At 43.9% G+C, this 25,586-nt stretch overlaps 1 long non-coding RNA gene across 1 annotated transcript in view; it reads left to right on the forward strand.

Moving 5' to 3' along the window:
• The window catches only part of LOC119967239, a 100,820-nt gene extending 76,476 nt beyond the window's left edge, over positions 1 to 24,344 (forward strand). The window contains exon 3 of the long non-coding RNA XR_005460943.1: positions 24,264 to 24,344. This is a non-coding gene — a long non-coding RNA (uncharacterized LOC119967239). The remainder of the gene's footprint in view (positions 1 to 24,263) is intronic.
• Positions 24,345 to 25,586: the final 1,242 nt, after the last annotated feature.

Genomic DNA, 25,586 nt, shown 5'->3' on the forward strand with positions numbered 1-25,586 from the left:
TCTTTTGAAATAATGGGGTTAAATTAGCTACCCTTCAATTTGTTGGAACGGCTCCAGAAACTGGGGCCTATTGAATTGTGGACAGGCTTTGGAAAGTCAGATGAGTTGCCCACCACAAAATTCACAGATATGTGAGGAAATTGTGAGTGCTGTCCACAGATAGGTTAACCTAAGGTTAGCCTTACATAGTCATACCTTACAACCAATGAGCCAGACCTGTCTATCACTCCAGGGTTTGTCCTGCCCCATAGCGCAGCACAGTGGCTTCACAGCTCCAGGTTCCCAGGTTTGATTCCTGGCTTGGGTCACTATCAATGTGGAGTCTGCACGTTCTTCCCGTGTCTGCGTGCGTTTCCTCCGGGTGCTCCGGTTTCCTCCCACAAGTCCAGAAAGGAGTGTTGTTAGGTGAATTGGACATTCTGAATTCTCCTTCTGTGCATCCGAACAGGCACCGGAATGTGGCGACTAGAGGATTTTCACAGTAATTTCATTGCAGTGTTAATGTAAGCCTTCCTGAGACAATGAAGATTATTATTATTATTAAACAGACAAACCAGAGATGGTCAGAAAATGGTTTACAATTAGGAGGGGATGAACCTGGGGACGTTCAATATAGACCCTGAACCCCATGATATCTCACAACATTTGGGCAAAGATGAACAAGGAAATGTTCTGCTGAATGCCACCTACTGCCCACACCCTTCCACCATGCCCCTCCCCCCAACTCAGCTGATGAATCAATAATGCTCCATGTTAAGCACAATTTGGAACAAACACAGAAGGTAGACATGACACAGAATGTACCCTGGGTGGCACTTGAACAGCCAATACCCCATTACCATGAATGATGTGATAGTATCATTACTGTCATGGTGTCTTCGGGGTCTCAGAGCAGCCTGAGCTCTTTATGGGGTGGGGGCCGTTGCCCTACCTTTTTCCTCTATAATCTTCTGCTGAAGAATCCTGCTTGGCTGGTGATCAGCAACACCACCCAGAGCTGCAGACTGGCTGTCCGACATGTCGGAATTCCTCCAACTGGAGAAGATATTTGCCATCCGAGGGTCGGAAGACGGCTCCCAAAGGATGTGGAAGCCATTCACCAACTGGTTCTCAGACCTGTTTATAACCAGCAACCAGAAGAGGGAGAGGGGGGAGGCACAGACTAGCCATGGAACATTAAGGAAGGGGGGGGGGGGGGAAGGGAAGGTGAGTGGGGACGAGGGAAAGGGGGTCCGAAAGCACACAAAAAAGACCAAGAAGCACAAGGGACAGAGCCTCGGGGCGGTCTTGAGGGCAAATGGAAAACCAGAGTGAACAACAAAAAAAAACATGCCGGTTAATACACACTCGGGCCAACACTGGGGAGTACAGCAGATCGGCCATAGAGGGAGGGAAGAGAAGTGTGATGATATGCATAAGCAATCATGTGTATAATGATGTACATGACCTCCGACCAGCAGGTGGCAGTGTAAATTTACCATGTGACCCCCATACGTCAAGGAGTTGGGAGTTAGTCGTTGGGAGTTGGTGGATAGTCATACTTCCAGTAGCTCTTGGATAATTTATTAGTATTAGCAATTTGCAACATATTTCTTAGTTATCTTTACCACACACTTGTTTGATAATAAATTACTTCAACCAGTCAAGAACTAGATTTTCTATTGTGCAGCATTCCTACCGGCCAAAGCACAAGCACGAGAACAAGTACATGTAAATATATATAGTTTTTAAAAAATTCATTTATGAGATTTGTGGGATATGGGCATCGCTGGTTAGGTCAGCATTTATAGCCTATCCCTAGCTGCCTTCTTGAACCGCTGCAGCCCCTGAGGTAAGGATACACCCACAGTGATCTTTGTTTGTTTCTGTTTTCTCTTTCGCTCTTTGGTTTATCTCTTTTGTCATTTTAATTTTTCTTTGGTTGTTTTTTCTTTGCTTTGCGTAGCTTGGCAACTTGTCAATTCACCTATGAACTGAAATGTGTAACATAAAATGTGAAAACCAATAAAAACATTTTTAAAATAACGTATCATTGCTGTCCAAATTGGCAGTCAGCTGCCGAAATACTTCATAAATTAATGCTTTGCAGGTTTTAATTTGTTGAAACACATTTGTTTTGGGTGAAAAAGTTAAAAGTGCATTGGGCTTCTTTATGAAATGTGAATAAGCTTAATGCCAAGCTGCTAAATAACATGCTGGCACTGCATAACAATGGGTAAAGTGAAGACTCTAATTGACAAAAATCTTTGGATCCTCACTGTCTTCAGGTGATGTCTTGGAGGACTGGAGAATAGCCAATGTTGATCCTTTGTTTAAGAAGGGTAGCAAGGATAATCAAGGGAACGACAGGCCGGTGAGCCTTATGTCAGAGGTAGGGAAGTTACTGGAGAGAATTCTTCGAGACAGGATCTACTCATCTGCTCCCATTTGGAAGCAAGTGGACATATTAGCGAGAGGCAGCACGGTTTTGTGAAGGGGAGGTCATGTCTCACTAACTTGATAGAGTTTTTCGAGGAGGTCACAAAGATGGTTAATGCAGGTAGAGCAGTGGATGTTGTGTATATGGACTTCAATAAGGCCTTTGACAAGGTCCCTCATGGCAGACTGTTAACAAAAGGTGAAGTCACACGGGATCAGAGATGAGCTGGCAAGATGGATACAGAACTGGCTTGGTCATAGAAGGCAGAGAGCAGCAATGGAAGGGTGCTTTTCTGATTGGAGGGCTGTGACCAGTGGTGTTCCGCAGGGATCAGTGCTGGCAACTTTGCTGTGTGTAGTATATATAAATGATTTGGAGGAAAATGTAACTGGTCTGATTAGTAAGTTTGCGGACGACACAAAGGTTGGTGGAATTACGGATAGCGATGAGAACTGTCACAGGATACAGCAGGATTTAGATCATTTGGAGACTTGGGTGGAGAGATGGTAGATGGAGTTTAATCTGGACAAATGTGAGGTAATGCATTTTGGAAGGTCTAATACAGGTAGGGAATATACAGTGAATGGTAGAACCCTCAAGAGTGTTGACAGTCAGAGAGACCTATGTGTACAGGTCTACAGGTCACTGAAAGGGGCAACACAGGTGGAGAAGGTAGTCAAGAAGGCATATGGCATGTTTGCCTTCATTGGCCGGGGCATTGAGTATAGAAATTGGCAAGTCATGTTGCAGCTGTTAGGACACACTTGGATTATAGTGTTCAATTCTGGTCGCCACACTACTAGAATGATTTGCAGATTTACCAGGATGTTGCCTGGTATGGAGGGCATTAATTATGGGGAGAGGTTGAATAAACTCAGTTTGTTCTCACTGGAACGACGGAGGTTGAGGGGCGACTTGATAGAGGTCTACAAAATTATGAGGGGCATAGACAGAGTGGATGGTCAGAGACTTTTTCTCAGGGTAGAGGGGTCAATTACTAGGGGGCACAGGTTTAAGGTGCGAGGGGCAAGGTTTAGAGGAGATGTACGAGGCAGGTTTTTTACACAGAGGGTAGTGGGTGCCTGGAACTCGCTGCTGGAGGAGGTGGTGGAAGCAGGGACTATAGTGACGTTTAAGGGGCATCTTGACAAATACATGAATAGGATGGGAATAGATGGATACGGATCCCGGAAGTGTAGAAGATTTTAGTTTAGACGGGCAGCATGGCCGGCACAGCCTTGGAGGGCCGAAGGGTCTGTTCCTGTGCTGTACTTTCTTTGTTCTTTGTAATTGCATGTTGTGGTAATCAAGTTTTTGTTTATGCCACTGCATTCAAGGATATGCTTATTTTTACATTTGGAATGTAAACTTGAGGGATGCTGTTGCTCAGGAGAGATTGGTAAAGATTTGGTGAACAAAGAAATTTATAGCAAAGGAACAGACCCTTCAGCCCTCCCAGCCTGCGCCGATCCAGATCCTTTATCTAAACCTGTTGCCTATTTTCCAAGGATCTACTTCCCTCTGTTCCCCGCCTGTTCATATATCTGTCCAGATGCATCTTAAATGATGCTATCGTGCCCACCTCTACCACCTCCGCTGGCAAAGCATTCCAGGCACCCACCACCTTCTGTGTAAAAAACTTTCCACGCACATCTCCCTTAAACTTTCCCCCTCTCACCTTGAAATCGTGACCCCTTGTAATTGACACCCCCACTCTTGGAAAAAGCTTGTTGCTATCCACCCTGTCCATACCTCTCATAATTTTGTAGACCTCAATCAGGTCTCCCCTCAACCTCCGTCTTTCCAATGAAAACAATCCTAATCTACTCAACCTTTCTTCATAGCTAGCACCCTCCATACCAGGCAACATCCTGGTGAACCTCCTCTGCACCCTCTCTAAAGCATCCACATCCTTCTGGTAATGTGGCGACCAGAACTGCACGCAGTATTCCAAATGTAGCCTAACCAAAGTCCGATACAACTGTAACCTGACCTGCCAACTCTTGTACTCAATACCCCGTCCGATGAAGGCAAGCATGCTGTATGCCTTCTTGACCACTCTATCGACCTGCGTTGCCACCTTCAGGGTACAATGGACCTGAACTCCCAGATCTCGCTGTACATCAATTTTCCCCAGGACTCTTCCATTGACAGTATAGTCAGCTCTTGAATTAGATCTTCCAAAATGCATCACCTCGCATTTGCTTGGATTGAACTCCATCTGCCATTTCTCTGCCCAACTCTCCAATTTATCTATAGTTTGCTGTATTCTCTGACAGTCCGCCTCACTATCTGCAACTCCACCAATCTTAGTATCATCTGCAAACTTGCTCATCAGACCATTTATACCTTCGTCCAGATCATTTATGTATATCACAAACAACAGTGGTTCGAGCACGGATCGCTGTGGAACACCTTTCTCCATTTTGAGACACTCCCTTCCACCAGTACTCTCTGTCTCCTGTTGCCCAGCCAGTTCTTTATCCATCTAGCTAGTACACCCTGAACCCCATACAACTTCACTTTTTCCATCAACCTGCCATGGGAAACTTTATCAAATGCTTTACTGAAGTCCATTATATGACATCTAGAGCCCTTCCCTCATCAATTAACTTTGTCACTTCCTCAAAGAATTCTATTAGGTTTGTAAGACATGACCTTCCCTGCACAAAACCATGCTGCCTATCACTGATAAGTCTATTTTCTTCCAAATGTGAATAGATCCTATCCCTCAGTATCTTCTCCAACAGTTTGCCGACCACTGACGTCAAGCTCACAGGTCTATAATTCCCTGGAGTATCCCTGCTATCCTTCTTAAACAAAGGGACAACATTAGCAATTCTCCAGTCCTCCGGGACCTCACCCGTGCTCAGGATGCTGCAAAGATATCTGTTAAGGCCCCAGCTATTTCGTCCCTCGCTTCCCTCAGTAACCTGGGGATAGATCCCATCCGGTCCTGGGGACTTGTCCACCTTAATGCCTTTTAGAATACCCAAAACCTCCCCCTTCCTTATGCCGACATGACCTAGAGTATTTAAACATCCATCCCTAGCCTCAACAGCCATCATGTCCCCCTCCTTGGTGAATACCGATGCAAAGTACACATTAAGAAGCTCACTCATTTCCTCTGACTGCACACATAAATTCCCTCTTTTGTCTTTGAGTGGGCCAATCCTTTCTCTAGTTACCCCCTTGCTCCTTATATGCGAATAAAAGGCTTTGGGATTTTCCTTAACCCTGTTAGCCAAAGATATTTCATGACCCCTTTTAGCCCTCTTTATTGCGCGTTTGAGATTTGTCCTACTTTCCCGATATTCCTCCAAAGCTTCATCAGTTTTGAGTCGCCTCGATCTTATGTATGCTTCCTTTTTCATCTTAGCTAGTCTCACAATTCCATCCGTCATCCATGGTTCCCTAATCTTGCCATTTCTATCTCTCATTTTCACAGGAACATGTCTGTCCTGCACTCTAATCAACCTTCCCTTAAAAGACTCCCACATTTCAAATGTGGATTTACCCTTAAACAGCTGCTCCCAATCCACATTCCCTAGCTCCTGCCGAATTTTGTTATAGTTGGCCTCTCCCCAATTTAGCACTCTTCCTTTAGGACCACTCTCGTCTTTGTCCATGAGTATTCTAAAATTTATGGAATTGTGATCGCTATTCCCAAAGTAATCGCCGACTGAAACGTCAACCACCTGGCCGGGATCATTCCCCAATACCAGGTCCAGTATGGCCCCTTCCCGAGTTGGACTATTTACATACTGCTCTAAAAAACTCTCCTGGATGCTCCTTACAAATTCTGCTCCATCTACACCTCCAACACTACACGAATCCCATTCAATGTTGGGGAAGTTAAAATCTCCCATCACAACCATCCTATTACTCCTACATTGTTCTATAATCTGTCTACATATTTGTACCTCTACTTCACGCTCGCTTTTGGGAGGCCTATAGTAAAATCCCAACAATGTTACTGCACCCTTCCTATTTCTTAGCTCTATCCATATTGCCTCAGTGTTCGAATCCTCCATTGTGCCCTCCTTAATCACAACTGTGATATCATCTCTGACCAGTAATGCAACTCCTCCACCCCTTTTACCTCCCTCTCTATCCCTCCTGAAGCATCTATACCCTGGGATATTTAGTTGCCAGTCTTGCCCCTCCCTCAACCAAGTCTCTGTAATACCAATAACATCATATTCCCAGGTACTAATCCAAGCCCTAAGTTCATCTGCCTTACCTGCTACACTTCTTGCATTAAAACAAATGCTCCTCAGACCACCTGTCCCTTTGCGATCATCATCTCTTCCCTGTCTACTCTTCCCCTTAGTCACATTGAGTTTATTATCCAGTACCTTACTGGCTTTAGTTGCTGCCTCTTCACATTGTAATTTTGCGATGGCTGGAAGGTATATAATTCACTCCCGTTGTAAAGTGTATTTGCCATTCACAATATGGCCCTTTGCGAGATTTCATGGGGATTTAACCCTCACGAATAGCGGGACTTTAATGTGTTCAACATAATCTGTAATGAGAGGGCCCTGCGTACCCCTCACTGCATCATTACCATCAAGCTGAGGAACCAACACTGGTTCAATGAGGAGTGTAGAGGAGCCTACCAGGAGCAGCATCAGGTATAACTGAAAATGAAGTACCAACCTGATGAAGCTGCATTCATGTTAAGCAGTGGAAGCAGTTTGCTGTAGACAGAGCTAAGTGGTGCCATAACCGTCTGATCAGATGAACGCTCTGCAGTCCTGCCACATCCAATCATGAATGATGATAGACAATTAACCAACCAACTGGAAGAGCAGAATCAATGAACATCCCCTTGAGATGCCTCCAAGGACACTGAGGGAAGTGGAAGTGGAAATTGTGGAGGCACTGGCCATTATTTTTCAGTCTTCCTTTGATTCAGCAGTGGTACCAGGGGGACTGGAAAATTAAAAACATTACAGCCTTGTTAAAAAAAAGGTGTAAAAATAAGCCCAGTTAGTTTAATTTTGGTGGTGGGAAACTTTTAGAAACAATAATTCAAGACAAAATTAAGAGTCACGTGGTCAAATGTGAGTTAATTAAGGAGAAACATGATTTCTTGAGGGAAAATCATGTTTAACTAACTTGGTGGAGTTTTCTGAAGAGTCAGCAGAGAATTGATGAGGGTAATGCTATTGATATGGTGTGCATGGATTTCCAATCGTAATTTGATATGGTGCCGCACAACTGTTATGGGCAAAGTTATAGCACATTGAATTAAAGGGACAGAAGCATGATGGGTACAAAATTGGCTGAGTGTCAAGAAACAGAGTAGTGGTTAATAGGTGTTTTGGCCCCGGAGGAAACTTCAAAATGGAATGACCCAGTAGTTAGTGTTAAAACCCTTGGAATTACTGATATATTGATGACATAGACTTGAAATACAGGTTACAATTTTAAAATGTGTTAATTATACAAAACTTGGAAACATTGTGAACGGTGGGTTGGATAAGGGCGTAGACAAGTTGGTGGAACGGTCAAACAGGAGGCAGATGAAGTTCAATGTGAAGAAATGTGTTTGGAGAAAGTTTTTAGGAAGGACAGACAGAGAGGAAAAGATGGTGGACTTACATTGTTGATTAAAGAAGATGTTGATACTGACAATGTGCAATCTGGAACCAAAGAGAAAATGCTGGAAAATCTCAACAGGCATGGCAGCATCTGTAGGGAGAGAAAATAACTAATGTTTTGAGTCCAGATGACCCTTTGTCAAAGCTAAAAGACAGAGAAAGTGGGAAATATTTATACTGTGAAGTGAGAGAATGAAAGATGAGTCATAGCCACAGAAACCAAGGGAACAGGGTGCTAATAGCCTCAGAAAGCTAGGGAAAGACTGCTAATGCCAGTCCCCAGAGAGAACAAAAGGTGTGAAAGGCCAAAGAGCAGAGAAGCTAGCATCAGAGGGTAAATCTGTGCAATCTGGGTTGAGTTAAGAAACACCAAGGGACAAAAAACATTGGTAGGGATGGTATACAGTTTAAAATTCAGCAAAGGAAGACCTAGGGATTGATTAAGAAAGAAAAATACAGCGTTGGACTGTGGTGAGAACAGTAAGAAGTCTTACAACACCAGGTTAAAGTCCTGTTGTTTCAAACACTAGCTTTCGGAGCACTGCTCCTTCCTCAGGGAATGAAGAGGTATGTTCCAGAAACATATACATAGACAAATTCAAAGATGCCAGACATTAAGTTTCTACAAAGATGCAAGAAAGCAGACAAAATCCCGAAAGGACTACAGATCACAAACCCACTCAAGTCAAAATCCTACCAACTGTCCTGGATTGAGACAATTCACACCTCTTTAACCTGGGGTTACCCCATCTCTGGATCTGTGAAGACTTAATTACCTGCAAATGCTTGCATTCTAAGCATTGTCTGGCATCTTTGAATTTGTCTATATATATGTTTCTGGAACATACCTCTTCATTCACCTGAGGAAGGAGCAGTGCTCCGAAAGCTAGTGCTTGAAACAAACCTGTTGGACTTTAACCTGGTGTTGTAATACTTCTTACTGTGCTCACCCCAGTCCAATGCCGGCATCTCCACATCTCAAAGTGGAGAGCAGCCTCTGGGACTGTGGTGACATTTACATTTTACATTTAATGCACATATGCGAGTGGCATATTACTCAGTATGGACTGCCTGCAACAACAATTGTTTGAGGTTGAATTTACAGTAGCTCAATCAATGCTAAGCTGGATGGTGGGTGGGCTATAGAGAGGCTTTGGAGACAGCTGTGGATGCTGAGCCCGTCCCAATTGACAGCATTAAATCTGCTATGACACAAACTGTATCTGCTTTAATAGGAATTTTTTATTTTTATTGTAAAGAGCCGATCATAGTTTGTTGATACATGGAAATAAACTTGAGGCTTCCATGAAAAATTTGCAGTATGCACAGAGTCCTGTATATGATTAATTCATTTGGTCTGAACTGGGAAGACAGCAAAGAACCCTGAGGCTCCAAATTGCCCGATTCCAATAGAAATTTACAGTGTTTGAGATTAGCTGGCTATTCAAATCTCTCGTCAAAGTTTTAAGTCATTAACAAAGTAAATTTTCTGCTTGTTTTTACATACATTAAGGAGTGATGTCATGAGCTGTATACAGAAATAATGGAGTCTCCTGTGACTTAGAATATTAGTTTATAAGACAGTAATTTCTTTCCTACATTCATCAGCAATGCTCACTGGCCAGGGCAAACAACCAAAATAAATACAGGTACAGAGCATGAAGAATTATTCAGGTTAGATTGGAACATCTTCATTGTGCAAACAAACACCCCACTATTACTGTACTAACTAGAAATGGAATGGATAATTAATGCAATTAAATCCATTTCAGATTTAGATTCCTAACCACCAACCCAACCCCACCTGCCCAGGAGTGGACTGGCTGATAGGAGACCATATAATCAGGCAGGAAGACACCTGGTGGAGAGTCCGTCACCTTCCCGACTCCCCCGATTAAATCAGGAGTGGGGAAGGTTGAGGATGCCTTATCATCCAAAATGAAGTCTTCAAATGACAAGTTAATGTCTGCTCAAGGGTTTCATCTTATTGCCACTAATATTCTACCAGTTTTATGGGGTCTGTCCGGCATTTGGGGAGGCTGACTAGTAAAAGCTGACGTCTTCCTTGCAGGGTGGGCGGGGCCTAATTATCAGACACTTTGTGGTCAAAGGAGAGCCCCTGTGCATCCTTGTTGAAAAAGCACCACAGTGCCTTCTGCAATGACCCCATAAACCCTCGCTGGGAACTGCCTGAGTGACCTCGGTGAGCCCAAACCACTCATCTGTGTTCAAGGCCTCCTCCATAGTTGTGCTTGGGCCGGCTGCAATCTGAAGTGCCGGAGGCTCTCTGTTTGGCTGGCAGATCTTCGAGGTGAGCTCTTCACTTTTAATGGCACCCAATAGCATGCAAGCAACTACATGATTGATATTTCATCCCATCAGAGCTCCTGGAAATGGCCGAGATAGGGTTTTCCATGTTTTTCCAGGACGACCAATTAGGCATCGAGTTCATCCTAAGTTGTGTGTAATTGTTGCTTTAGGCCTCAATCAACTCATCGGTTGTTTCAACAATCCAAGTTAAATTTTTGGGCAACACAACACTGTTACTTACATATCTAATAGCTTGTACAAAGACATCTTTTGTTAACTGATCTTAAAAAAGGACGGATAACTTCATCCTCTTTACTACAGGAGATGTTATGCATATGAAATGAATACTTCAAACAATGCATTAAAATCTTGCACCTACAAAATGTACAAGCAAATAAATAGGGGCACTCTACGACCTATCCAAGGTTTGATAACAGTTAAATTAGTACTGGTGTCATGTTCAATTATGTCTGCAAGGATGTGGCCCCATTAGTATTAGTTTGCAGGTTCAGTTACCAATAGCAATCATGATGTTCCATTGGTACAGTGATTGAAAGTGACACAAGCACAAGTTGAGCTTTGCGTATTTTCTTAAATTTGGGAATATATCTTCCTCGTTTCAGAGCTGTTTTTGAAGTAATTGAAAGCTCAGTGTTATTTCAGATTACTTAATCAGGCTGATCTTAGATTTATGTTACCAATGTGTTTAAATAATAAATCACACAGCTAATTATACATTGAGGTTTGGCTGTGGTGAAGTGAAGCTTGGAGAAAGCACAGCAGTGGAAAACCCTGTGATTTTGTCTCTTGGAATAAATCACAAAAAATTACTGACCTGATAAAATCCAGTTAACTAATTTAACAGGTAGATGCATGTGTCATCTAGGAATGCTGTTCCGATCTGAATTTTGTTTGGTTAAAATGTAACGTTGGCGGGATGGTAAAAAAAGGCTCAGAGGACTTTCATAGATTAGCTTACCCATCTATGCAGTTTGACCTTCAATCAAATTGCTGTAAATTGGCTGATCTTTTGTTTTCCGAATACTGATTATCTTTTGTACAATTACCAGGAACATTATGTAACAAGTGAGGAGGGCACTCAATAGACCACATACCTCCGACTCACTGTGTTAATTCAAATTTATTACAGTTACGCAGCTCTTCCTCGAGGCTTTTCCCTGCCTGGTTGATAATCTGTAAGATCAATCCTCCATGTCTTGCGGGGCGGCGGAGGGGAGGACGGCAACCGCGCATGCGCGGGTTGGCGCCGGCCAACCTGCGCATGCACAGGTGACGTCATTTAGGCGCCGCCGGCCGCGTCATTTACGCGGCGCCACTTTTACGCGGGCGTCAAGGCTCGGCGTGCGTAATTGACGCGACGTCGCTCCTAGCCCTCTGGGGGTGGGAGAATAGGGGGCGAGGAGCGTCCTCCGACGCCGGAATGAAACACTCCGGTTTTCACTCCGTCGTCGGCACTTTGTCTCCCTTTGGGAGAATCACGCCCCCTATCTTCCAATGTTAAGGGTCCTTTAAAAAATTCCAGGATCCGGGCTTGATCAGCATTTTTATCAAAAATGTATCAGTTCTCCATTGGGCCATAACCTATGTGTGTCTTGGATTTTGTTGAAATTTGTCCATTAGTTTTGGGGTTGTATTGTGGTGGAGCTAATGAAGCAAAATTAGGGTAATTTATATTTGGGAGTATCCTATATCAAGAAGGAGAATTTAAATTGTCCATAGCCACCGTTGGAAATCTCCAGATCAGGTTACAGGAATGGGGGCAGATTTTTCCAACTGTGCATTAACCAAACGGACTTTGGGAACAATGTGAATCATACGCATTCAACACACCTAATTTGAATGTGATGGGCAAACCCAGGTGTGGGGAAAACAGCCCTTTCATTTGAAAATTGTTCATGGTAGAGGGCAGGGGGCACTGTGAAATGAGATCAGAAAATCTTATCTTGCTGTAGGATTTAAAAGCTTGCAGCAGCTTAAAGGAACAGATACCCAGGGGCCAATTTTAACTGCTACTGCTGTGTGAACATGATGGTGGTAGCATGAAAATAACATCAGCTCACTTACCTGATCCATTTATGCTAACACTTCAGTTGTTGCCGTCTTGGCTGGAGCTTTACAATGGTGGCCAGATTGCCACCTGGTTCAGGCGGAAGACCTCTTTTATCATGTAAATTGGTGCCTTGTGATGAACATAGGGCATCCATTGTAATTATGAGGTACAAATAGCAGTGAGTGCACCATGTACTGTGCATAGGTATTGACTGGCCTAAGCAGCAGTCCTAAACACAACCTGTAAAAATGCTGTTTACTTTTATATCTCTGGTATCAGAAAGGAGGTACAGCCCAGTTCCTCAAAAATATTCCTTTTTGCTGTTGATCCTTGTGTGCACCCAACAACACCACACACGCCCATGCACCTCTTCCACCCCCCCCCCCCCCCCCCCCCCACCCCCATCCCCCACCCCTCCACAACCTTAAGCTATAATTCTCAGCTGGGCCCAAGAAGGAGCTGGTTAATTTCTGCCCTCTTCGAATCGATAAAAGAGCCTATGAAAATGCTTCAAAATGGCTCAAGTGTCACAGTGGTCCGAAGGGCAGGTGGTCCACTTAACAGCCCCTCTTTTGTGAAATGGAAAATTATACAGCCATTGCTGTGAATGTTGAAGAGCACCCCGAGTCTGAATTTTTAAAACTAATTTTGCGACTTCCAATTTTTGTAGCCCTCTCACGAGGAGTGCAGACTTGCAATTCAGGTGCATGCTCCTCTCCCCTCATTTAATGGTGCTTATATGGTGCTTTTCACAGCCACCAGACATCTCAAAGCACTTCACAGCAGTGAAGACATTTTTGAAGTGTAGCCATTGGTGTCATAGGAAATATAACATCTAATTTGGGCTGAGCAGTCTTCCACAAACGGCAACATGGTAATGGCCAGGTGATCTCTTTTTGAGATCTAGATTGAGTGATAAGTATTGGTTAGGAAGCCAGGGATATTGCTCTTGCTATTCTTTTATATCCACCATCCAGGTAGATGGGACCTCGGTTTTATGCCTCATCCAAAGATGGCACTCCCACAGTACTGTACCAGAGTGCCAGCTTTGATTTTTTTGCTCAAGGTCTCTAGTGGGATTTAAACATGATTTGCATTGTATCCATGATACTCATAATTATCTCCTCCTGGGGCAGAACGGTGGCGCAGTGGGTTAGCACTGCGGCCTCACGGCACCAAGGTCCCAGGTTCGATCCCGGCTCTGGGTCACTGTCCGTGTGGAGTTTGCACATTCTCCCCGTGTTTGCGTGGGTTTCGCCCCCACAACCCCAAGATGTGCAGGGTAGGTGGATTGGCCACACTAAACTGCCCCTTAATTGGAAACAATGAATTGGGTACTCTAATTTATTTTTTAAAATTATCTACTAATACTGGGGATGAACTCCTTCATTATTTTCCATGCTTTAGATTTGCATATACAACACAGAATCTTTTTAGTCAATAAACTCTAGCTTCCACCATTGAAATGCTGCTTTCTTTATGTTCATTTTCTCCTTTTGAACATTTCCACAATCCACTTCCAGCTATATTCATTTGCATATGTGAAAATGAGGACCTGTTGTGTCCGGCATATCCTTCGAAAGGATTCTAGTACATTGGGTTAGATCATAGATCATAGAATTTACAGTGTAGAAGGAGGCCATTCTGCCCATTGAGTCTTCACCGGCCCTTGGAAAGAGCACCCCACTTAAGCCCACACTATCACCCTATCTCCGTAACCCAGTAACCCCACCTAACCTGTTGGACACTAAGGGACAATTTGGAGGAAACCTATGCAGACACGGGGAGAAAGTGCAAACTTCACACAGTCACCCAAGGCCGGAATTGAAACCAGGACACTGGAGCTGTGAGCAGCGGTGTTAACCACTGTGCAACCGTGCTGCCCCTAACCCCACCTTACCTTTTTGGACACTAAGGGACCATTTAGCATAGCCAGTCCACCTACTCTGCACATCTTTGAATTGTGGCAGGAAACGAGAGCACCCGGAGGAAACCCACGCAGGCACCGGGAGAAAGTGCAAACTCCACACAGACAGTTAGAAGGTGCAGCAGTGTAAAAAGTGTCTATGTTCAGTAACTACTATCATGATTGAAGTGTTGGCTAGTGTAGACTTGAGAGATGAACAGACACTTCCAATACTGATGAAGGTTCAACTCAATTTTATTAACTACTTCTAACTAACCAATACACGATGACTGTGGGTCTAAATGATGCTAACTTAAACTAGAGACCTAAGCCTTGTCCGAACCAGTTGATTCAGTACGTGGTATGAGTCTGTGCTGGGCTGGATGAGTTCTTGTTACACTGTGAGGCAGCACCCAGAATGAGCTGGAACCATGGTGCCCTTTGCCTTTATGGTGTGTGTATTCTAACTGGTGATTGGCTGCGGTGTTTGTACATGTTGATTGGTCCCTGTGTGTGTCCATCAGTGTGTGTCTGCACAATGATATACTGGTGTATATTATGACATCCCCCTTTTATAAAAAATGTTGATATCGGCATGTGATAATAAATAGTGTGGGTGTGTGGAGAATGTACCTAGTTATGTGTGAGGTGCGAAGACATATGTACAAAGCTATTTACAGAGGAAGGTGCCTGGTGCAGATTACTACCATGAACTGGAACAACCAAGAAATCTATTTACAAATCACTGGAGAACGAATGCAACAATGGAGGATATAGGAAAAAAAAACTTTTCAGAAAGTCCACATGTGTACAGAGTTCATAAGTTCAGTCTCTGAGGTGGGCGACGAACTCTGTTTGACCGGCTCAAGGGTGGGGCAATGGCTGGCGCCTCAGGAGCTGGGAGGGCTGCAGCACTGTCAGGGGCAGGCAGAGTGACCAGAAGCGCCACACAGTCCACGGCGGGATCAGTAGAAGAGCTGGTCGGAGGATCCCGTGATGACCCTGGAACCAGGCGAAGAGCACGCCTGTTGAGGCGCCAAATGGATCCATCCGGTAAGCGGACCAGGAAGGAGCGGGGGGCCACCTGCCTTAGAACGACAGCAGACACAGACCAGCCACCATCCAGGAGGTGGATGCGAACCTTGTCGTGTGGATGGATGTCGGGAAGGTCAGCAGCCCATGAGTCGTAGGAAGATTTCTGCTGCAGTTGAGACATGTGCATGCGGTGGAGCACGGGGACATGGTCGAGGTTGGGAGTGAGAATCGATGGCACCGTCATTCTGAGGGTGCGGTTCATTAGTAGCTGAGCAGGCGACAGGCTGGTGGAGACCGGAGCGGAGCAAGATGGAAATCTGAGCCAGCGTCGGCGGCCTTGCTGAGGAGCCGCTTAACGATGGGGACCCCCTTTTCCGCCTTCCCATTGGATTGGGGGTATAGGGGACTGGACGTGACGTGCTTGAAGTTGTAGTGTCGGGCGAAGCCGGCCCATTCCTGGCTCACGAAACAGGGGCCATTGTCTGACATGACCGTCAGCGGAATGCCATGTCGGGCAAATGTTTCCTTACACGCCCTGATCACAGCCGAGGATGTGAGATCGTGCAGCCTGATGACCTCCGGGTAACTGGAGAAGTAGTCGATGATGATGACGTAGTCCCTGCCCAATGCATGGAACAAGTCGATGCCCACTTTGGTCCAAGGCGATGTGACGAGCTCATGGGGCATCAGGGTCTCCCGTGGTTGGGCGGGCTGAAAACGTTGGCAGATAGAGCAGTTGAGCACCACATTGGCGATGTCATCATTGATGCCCGGCCAGTAGACAGCTTCTCTGGCCTTGCGGCGGCACTTCTCGATTCCTAAATGGCCTTCATGGAGTTGCTCCAACACTAGCTGACGCATGCTTTGTGGAATGATGATGCGATCCAATTTCAGGAGCACCACGTCGACAACCCCCAGGTCATTGCGGACGTTGTAAAATTGCGGGCATTGGCCCTTGAGCCACCTGTCTGACATTAGACGCATCACCCGCTGCAGAAGTGGATCAGCCGCAGTCTCACGGCGTATTTGCATCAGTCGTGCATCCGAAGCTGGCAAATGGGAGGCTGCAAGCTGAATTTGAGCATCTAGTTGGCAAATGAAGCCGCCATGATCACACGGAGTTGTGATCGACCTTGAGAGGGCATCGGCAATGGTAAGGTCCTTGCCAGGGGTATAGGTCAGTTGAAAGTCATACCTGCGCAGCTTGAGTAGGATACACTGGAGGTGAGGCGTCATGTTATTCAAGTCCTTTTTGATAATATTTACAAGCGGGCGGTGGTCGGTTTCAACCGTGAACTGCGGCAGTCCATAGACGTAGTCGTGGAACTTCACGACTCCAGTGAGAAGGCCGAGACACTCTTTCTCAATTTGTGCATAGCGCTGCTCTGTGGGGGTCATCGCCCGCGACGCATACGCAACGGGGGCCCATGACGAGGCCTCGTCTCGTTGCAGGAGCACGGCACCAATCCCCGACTGACTGGCATCGGTAGAGATTTTAGTCTCTTTGGTCGGGTTGAAAAAGGCCAACATCGGGCCATGGAAAGCTTGGCCTTCAGCTCTTGCCATTCACGCTCGTGAGCCGGGAGCCATTGGAAATCTGTGGTTTTGCGGATCAGGTCTCTGAGGGCCATGGTGTGTGAGGTGAGATTCGGGATGAACTTCCTGAGGAAATTCACCATACCGAGGAACCAGAGGACCGCTTTCTTGTCCTCGGGTGTCTTCATGGGCGTGATTGCTGCAATCTTGTCCTCGTCCGGACGCACCCCCTCGTAGGAGATGTGATCCCCCAGAAACTTGATACTCGACTGGCCAAAGGAGCATTTGGCCTTATTGAGGCGGAGGCCGTGTTCGTGGATGCGCCTGTAAACACGCTTAAGGCGGGCAATATGTTCCTGCGGGGTGGTGCAATTAATACTGCCGTTGATATACACCACTAATCTCATAATGAGCACTCAGTTTGGATTTCACCAGAATCAGACAGCCCCCGAACTCATTGCAGTCTTGATCCAAACATTGATGCAGGAGGTGGCTGCTAGAGGAAAAAAAGGCATAGTTATCCTCAACATCAAGATAATATTTGAATAAGGCTGGGATTTTCCTGTCCAATGTGAACCACTGCGGGTAGGACTGGTAAATCTGGAGAGCACCTAAAGGGCGTTGACTTTGGGTAGAAATCTCCAGCGGGACTGAAAAATTCCACTCTAAGTATACCCCAAAACAATCCTAGCAAAACTGAAGCTATTTGGTGCCCAAGAGGCATTGATGCCATATCTTCTGCAAAAGAAGATGGTTGTAGTTGTCAGAGACCAGTCAGCATAGTTCCTGATCATGTTCACAGGAGTTCCTCAGGGAAACAACCTTGGTCTACTCACCTCCGGCTGACTCATCTATTATCATTCTGCTGTCATATGGTCAAGACTAGGGCCGGGATTCTCCCCTATCCGGCGGGGCGGGGGGTCCCGGTGTGTTGGAATGGCGTGAACCACTCCGGCGTCGGGCCGCCCCAAAAGTGCGGATGTCTCCGCACCTTTAGGATCCAAGCTCTCACATTGAGGGGCTAGGCCCGCGCCGGAGTGGTTCCTGCTCCGCTGGCTGGCGTGAACGGCCTTTGGCGCCATGCCAGCCGGGGCCGAAAGAACTTCGCTGGCCGGCGTAAGTCCGTGCATGCGCCGGAGCATCAGCGACTGCTGACGTCATCCTGGTGCATGCGCAGGGGAGGGGGTCTCTTCTGCCTCCCCCATGGTGAAGACCATGGCGAAGGCGGAAGAAAAAGAGTGCCCCCACAGCACAGGCCCGCCCGCCGATCGGTGGGCCCCGATCGCGGGCCAGGCCACCGTGCGGGCACCCCCCGGGGTCAGATCACCCCGCGCCAGCCCCCAGGACCCCGGCGCCCGCCTGCGCCGCCAATCCCGCCGGTAAGGTAGGTGGTTTAATCCACGCCGGCAGGAGAGGCTTGTCAGCAGCGGGACTTCGGGCCATTGTGGGCCGTAGAATCACCGCGGGGGATCCGCCGACCAGCGCGGCGCAATTCCCTCCCCTGCCGAATCTCGGGTGCCGGAGAATTCGGGACACGGCGTGGGCGGGATTGGCGCCGGCTCCGGGCGATTCTCCGACCCGGTGGGGGGTTGGAGGATCCCGCCCTGGGGCTGTTTCCCGATGATTAAAATGGGCACGATTAAGTGGCCTTGTCACGCCCAACCTGGTGTCATGACGAGGCCATTGAATCTCATGAGATGCCTTGCGTGAGATTTGTAATGCTAGAGAAATCTCATGAGATTCAACCGAAACTTGGAAGGTGTCACAATCTGGACCAAAATACATGCACCAAATTCTCTGGGCTCCTGGGAACTAACGACCTCTCCAGCGATGCCCCATCTGGGCGGCGTTTAGTACTGGTCCATATAGACATGGGGCAGGTGTAACGGCACCTGGGGGGTTTCCCAGACCATTGCACAGGGACAGGGCAGGGTGGTACCCTGACTCTTCCTCCAGGCACCTTAGAACTGCCAACCTGGCACTTCCGAGATGCCTTTGTTGCACTGCCAGAGGCAGTGCCAGAGGCAGTGCCAGGGTGGCAGTGCCAGGTTTCCCAGTTGTCAGGTTGGCACTGCCACACGTCGGAGTCTGAGGGGGATGGAGGATTCTGAAGTTTGGGGGGAGGGTAAAGGGGGTGCGTCCTGAAAGGGCGGTCCCAAAATGGGGGGTATGGAGGTCTGAAAATGGGAGGACCGAGACATCTGTGGTGCAGCAACCAAAGAGGAAAGAGTCGAATTGGATCCCTCGGAAGGCCACTGCCCTACACTCGATATGTACGCTCAAGCCGTCTGGAGTCGTGTCAATGTCAGATTCATCAGTCGCACTCACAACACAACACCGAACGTCACCCAAGCACAACGCAACGCCATCCGCGCTCTCAGGACCAACCTTAACATCGTCATCAAAACAGCAGACAAAGGAGGGGCCACCATCATACTGAACAGAACGGACCTCTCTGGCTACAGCGAGGGCACCTTGAAACCCATCGTACAAGGAACGCCCAGCTTCTGTCGCAATACGACGGACTTCTTACAGAAACTCAGCACCCATGGACCAGTTGAACCAGGAACATTCCTCGTCACAATTGAAGTCTTGGCACTCTCCACCAGCATCCCCCATGACGACGACATTGCTGCAACAGCCTCAGTACTCAACACCGACAACTGCCAATCTCCAGAAGCAATTCTACAACACATCTGCTTCATTCTGGATCACAACGTCTTCACCTTCGACCACAAGTTCTTCAACCAGACACACGGTACAGCTATGGGGACCAGATTCGCACCTCAATATGCCGACATCTTCATGCACAAGTTTGAACAAGACCTCATCACCGCACAGGACCTTCAACCGATGTTATACACCAGATACACAATGACATCAATAAGTTTCATCCCACCATCAGACTCACCATGGACTACTCTCTAGAATCAGTTGCATTCTTGGACACACTCATCTCCATCAAGGACGGTCACCTCAGCACTTTGCTTTACCACAAGCCCACAGATAACCTCACGGTGCTCCATTTCTCCAGCTTCCACCCGAAACACATTAAAGAAGCCATCCCCTATGGACAAACCCTTTGTATGCATGGATCTGCTCAGATGAGGAGGTACGTGACAGAAATCTGCAGACGCTGAAAGACGCCCTTGTAAGAACGGGATATGCGCTCGACTCATCGATTGACAGTTCCAATGCGCCACAGCAAAAAACCCCACCAACCTCCTCAGAAGGCAAACACGGGACAGAACTGACGGAGTACCCTTCGTCGTCCAGTACTTCCCCGGAGCGGAGAAATTATGACATCATCTCCACAGCCTTCAACACACCATTGATGAAGATAAACATTTTGCCAAGGCCATCCCCACACCTCCATTACTTGAATTCAAACAACCTCAAACCTCAAACAGACCATTGTTTGCAGCAAACTACCCAGTCTTCAACATGTGTACCACCATTACAAGTGAGAACACCACCCACCAGGTACGCGGTACATACTCGTGCGATTTGGCCAACGTTGTCTACCTCATACGCTGGAGGAAAGGATGTCCCAAGGTGTGGTACATTGGTGAGACCATGCAGATGCTGCGACAACGAATGAACATCGCGTGACAATCGCGAGGCAGGAATGTTCCCTTCCAGTCGGGGAACACTTCAGCATTCAAGGGCATTCAGCCTCTGATCTTTGGGTAAGCGTTCTCCAAGGCGGCCTTCAGGGCGCACGACAGAGCAGAATCACGGAGCAGAAACTTATAGCCATGTTCCGCATGCATGAGTACGGCCTCAACCGGGACCTTGGATTTATGTCTCACTACATTCACCCCCCACCACCTGGCCTGGACTTGCAAAACCCTATCAACTGTCCTGGTTTGAGACAATTCACACCTCTTTAACATGAGATTATCCTTCTCTCCAGACGCACCGTCTGGACCTGTAAAGACTGAATTACTTGCAAAGACTCACATTCAAAGTATCATCTTGCATCATTGAATTTGTCTATATATGTGTGTATGGAACCCAGCTCTTCATTCACTTGATGAAGGAGTTGCTTACTGAAAGCTAGTGATTCGAAACAAACCTGTTGTATGACTTTTTACTGTGCCCACCCCAGTCCAACACCGGCATCTCCACATCATGTATCATATGCAGCTGCGAGTTGACAAATGATTAGCAACATTTATGCCACAGAACTATCAGGTAATGACTATGTCCAACAAAAGGAAGGTTAGTCACTTTCCTTTGACCATTAACAACTATCAACACCTTGACCAGAAGATAGGCTGGATAAAGCACATCAACATCATGGCTACAAGAAGTAGACAGCGGCTGGATACTCTTTGCTGAGTAGATTACTGACTGACCCCTCAAAACCTAACCACCATCCACAAGGTTTGAACCAGGAGTCTGAACCTATGTGTTTTCCACACCCTGCTATAGGCTGCCGTGCGATGCTTCATTATCAGAGGATTGGTGATTAGAATGGAACTAATATTTATTAATTAATTCACCTGTAAAGAAACTCCCAGTCATTTATTTATTTGATAGGAACCAAGCAAAAACAGTTTGTAGTCCATGGGAAATATTGTACAAACCAAATTATTTTGTTAGACATTTCCATTGTCCACCTTCTAGATCCCTCAATCTCCCCCTTGTAACAGCTGTATTCTGAGCAACGTCACAGGAGAGTAATAGTGTGACAAATTAATTCACAGATAAATATAAATAAAAGTTTTTTTAATTCAGCATTTATATATTTTATCCTAATTTACATTTGTATTATTTTCAAGCTTCATTAAACCTGTACTGCATGGAAATATTGTTAACAAAGTACTTTTGGCTCAGAGATCTCATTTTACCCATGACAGTGATCACTGTGTCTGAGAAACTAATTGAACGCTGTTGTATCTTTGAATGATCCAACAATAACTTTGGGCGTCATGTCATCATCACTTGCAGATACGTGAAATTTCTGCTGTTGAGTATTTTTTTGTTTAAAATTACAATAATTTTTTTATGTCACATTACATTTCTGCTACTAGTTCCTGAAGGATTTTAAACAACAGTTCCTTGCAATAAATCCAATGGCTTTGTTGTAGAATCCCAATATTACAATTGAGATATTTATATTATTTACATAAATAATCACCTGTATCACTAAACCTCAACCTATGTATAAGTAGGCAATACAACAGAAACATAGATTATAACTATGGAATAGATCCATAATAACAGTTTTGAGTACATCTATGATTTAATTGTTTATAATTACTTTTGCAACTATTCAACTGTACAGATATTTTTGACATGAAGTTGTAACACTTAAAAAAGTTGAGGTAACATCATAATGAAGACCAAATAACACTGCTTAAATAATAGCAAAGTATTAAGCTCCGTGCAAATGTCTCTCTCAGGAACAGAAATAAGGTAGGACAAATATTTCCTTAAGTAACTAGCAGATCGACTTATAAATATGTTATATATCATAATTTATTGAATTTATGACATAATTACAGTTCATCTGTACATTCAATACATTTCTCAACAAAGACATGTCATTTTATTACTTTGGGAATGTGTGTTGTGCGTTCTCAGCTTCAGACATTGTATATGATACATGGCTTCATTCTGAATCCATTATGATTTGATAAGTCAATCTGCCTTCCTTCATTTTAAGCCACTGATGCAATCTTTATCTTTGATTGCTTCAAACAATATTTAATAAAAAATTGTAACAAATTATTAAATAATAGTGCTCAGATTAAAATTAGGGTAAATTTTGACTGTGTGATTGTGTAACATGGGTGGTGTTGATTCCTTCGCCTTTTTACATCTCTTATCAGCTTCATTTCCATTGACTTCAAAGAAAATGAAAATCAAGACAGTCGCATATGACGATGGAATCGACATCATCATGTTACACAATCACCAAAAGTCATTATAAACCCCCAACTAAGTTCTATCAAAATAGAATACGTCTCCATGCAAGTCTGTGTACAGCACACATCCCAGCACCTAAAACTGTACTGTATTCCAACAAAGCTTTTTTGAAAAGTTTAATTAAACTTATACAAGCAAATCCAGTTACAGAATGCTGTCAACGATTTAAACATTAGCAATTGAATAAATAAAATTATTTTTGCAGATTGAGATATAATTTACAGCAAATCTATTTATTATATTACCCAGGTCATAATGATGTTGAGTGCACAAAGTATGTAACAGTTGGGTATATTTTGTACATATTTGGTTGTTAAGCATATTGCCAACTTCAACATGTATGATTGAACTTAATCATACAGTCTTTAGCAGTCTTGAAATTTAGCAAAATATCTAACAATATTTGTACTCTAAATTTCATCTGAAAAATCTCACACCGCTCTCTGAGCCTAAGTCAACTTCATGTAACACGCAAAAAGTCAAGCCTGTTAACACCCGGTTAGGTTGCAGTACAAGTTTCATGAATCTACTTTGTAAAGAAATCAAGAATTACATTTTGTCTATTCAGCGACGTGGAAATTAGTAATTTTCAACTGCATTATTAAAGGAAATATTTAATGTAGTTTAATGGATCACACATCCAATGCCTTCCTAAACTGCAGTGAAAAACTCACAATTGTGTGGTGTCGATGCTAATTTATTAATTATGTTTCTGTAAAGATTGCAATTCAACAAAATAGCATGTGAAATAATTTAAGCCAATTCATGATTTTTCATTAATGGCCTGTTCTTGCTGATGCGTTAGAACTGATTGGTTTTGTGAAATACACGACAAAACAATACAATTCCAGAGTATAAAGTCAATCCGATTGTCACAGACAACAATGACTATCGTATATAATAGTCCACATCCTGCTTATGTGCAACACATGACATAAGAGTGAAGGTAACTTGAATGTATCGGTATTAATTTTTCTAAGTTTATCCATAATTTTATAAATTACCATTATGTCAGAGTAAATTAGAAATATATTGACCTTGAAACATGTATTTTCCACCTTGCCATGTGTGGAACTCATTTCAAATATTCCAGTACTGATTTTAATAATGTGATGAATGCTGGTTAATCCTACAAATTGGAATTGACAATATATTTCCACAGCTCTTGCTCCATATTTTAAATCCACTTCTATTTGCAAATTACCGCAAACTTGATTTTCCTCACATTTCTGTTTCATTTTTCTCACCATTTCTCTTTTTAAGAGTCAAAAAGGCACAAGGCAGTAAAGACAAGGAAATGTTACTGCAGTGTATTATAATGTCAATAATCTGGATACTTTGAAAAGATTACAGAAACAAAATGATTAGAAATTATGATTAAATCTGATTATATATGATTATCTAATTTATATAATACAGTTTTCTTATGTTTTACACTAGGATGAACACTTCCGTACCTCAAATATGAAGCACTTTTCAATGTTTATCAAGAATTAAAATGAGTTCCCATTACAACTGAAGCTAATGTTATTTTATTAACAATAAATGTTAATAATTTTTAGCTGTGAAATATAATCATTTAAGTGAACAATTTTAATAGTATAGTTAAATAACAGAGAACATTGATTGCATCCTCAAACATTAATGTAAAGTTTGTACAATAAACATAATAAAATATATACTATAAAATTTATGCATAATCGGAATACTTAAGTTAATGGAACCAAAAATAAGTTAACATCCATTTAAAGTAAATTGCCATCTTTAATATTTTCTTATTGTTATGGAACTTGAATCAATCAATGAATAATTTTAGATTATTTAACTAAGTATGTAATCGGAAGATAATGATTCAAATTAGCAAATGTTGAATGATGATATGTGTGTTTAAATCAGACCTTTGCGTTCTTACAATACCTATGTATTTGTTATTTATTTAAGTCTGTACTTCTTGAGAATGCACCTTTCTTCTTATAAACATATCAATATGATGTTAGAGATGTTAAAACATTTCCTTCTTTGTTTTTATTGTTGTTCAAGAAGAATAAAAACATTCTCTGCCATTTGAAGTTTAGATACAAAATGAGTTCTGCATCTTTATCACAGGAAAAATTGGAAACTACCTCAGTGTAACGTATTTTGGACCAAGAGAAGTACTAAGGAACTATAAACAAACAAATAATATTAACAAAGCTAGAATTTTAACTTTACTCTTCTATCTACTGTTGGCAAGAAAAACTCAGTAAAGCAAGAAGGCTCTCAAATACTCATCAAATGTATAACTATTGTATGCCATTGATATATACAGTTAAAATGAAAGACAATGACAAAGTAAAAACAAGATTTTCCGCTCCTAAGAATGCTGGATTTACAATGGAATTGTCAGTACTTCCAATTTTTTTTGTGTGCCCTGTTCAGTTTGTAATTTTCTGATTAAGTTTCAGAGTTATTATTTTTAAGTTTCCATTAAGGATTATGAATTTTGATGGGATTTTATATCATTATGTTCCCCAGTACTGTATACTATGAATGGCATATCTATTTCTTCAAAAGAATATATAGTATAACTTAAATACTAATGTAAATGTGCTAATGTCATTATGTTCCGATACAAACATGACAAGGTACACCCATTTCTCCTTTCTTTCCTGTGCATACATATGCACAACTCCATGGAAGAAGAGGAAAGCGTCCCTTGTAATACAATAGGAATTTGAAGAAACAATGCATTCTTGAAGTGATCCGGGAGATTGTAATTAAAAC

The sequence above is a fragment of the Scyliorhinus canicula genome, chromosome 6 (assembly GCF_902713615.1).
Source record: "Scyliorhinus canicula chromosome 6, sScyCan1.1, whole genome shotgun sequence".
NCBI lineage: Eukaryota > Metazoa > Chordata > Chondrichthyes > Carcharhiniformes > Scyliorhinidae > Scyliorhinus > Scyliorhinus canicula.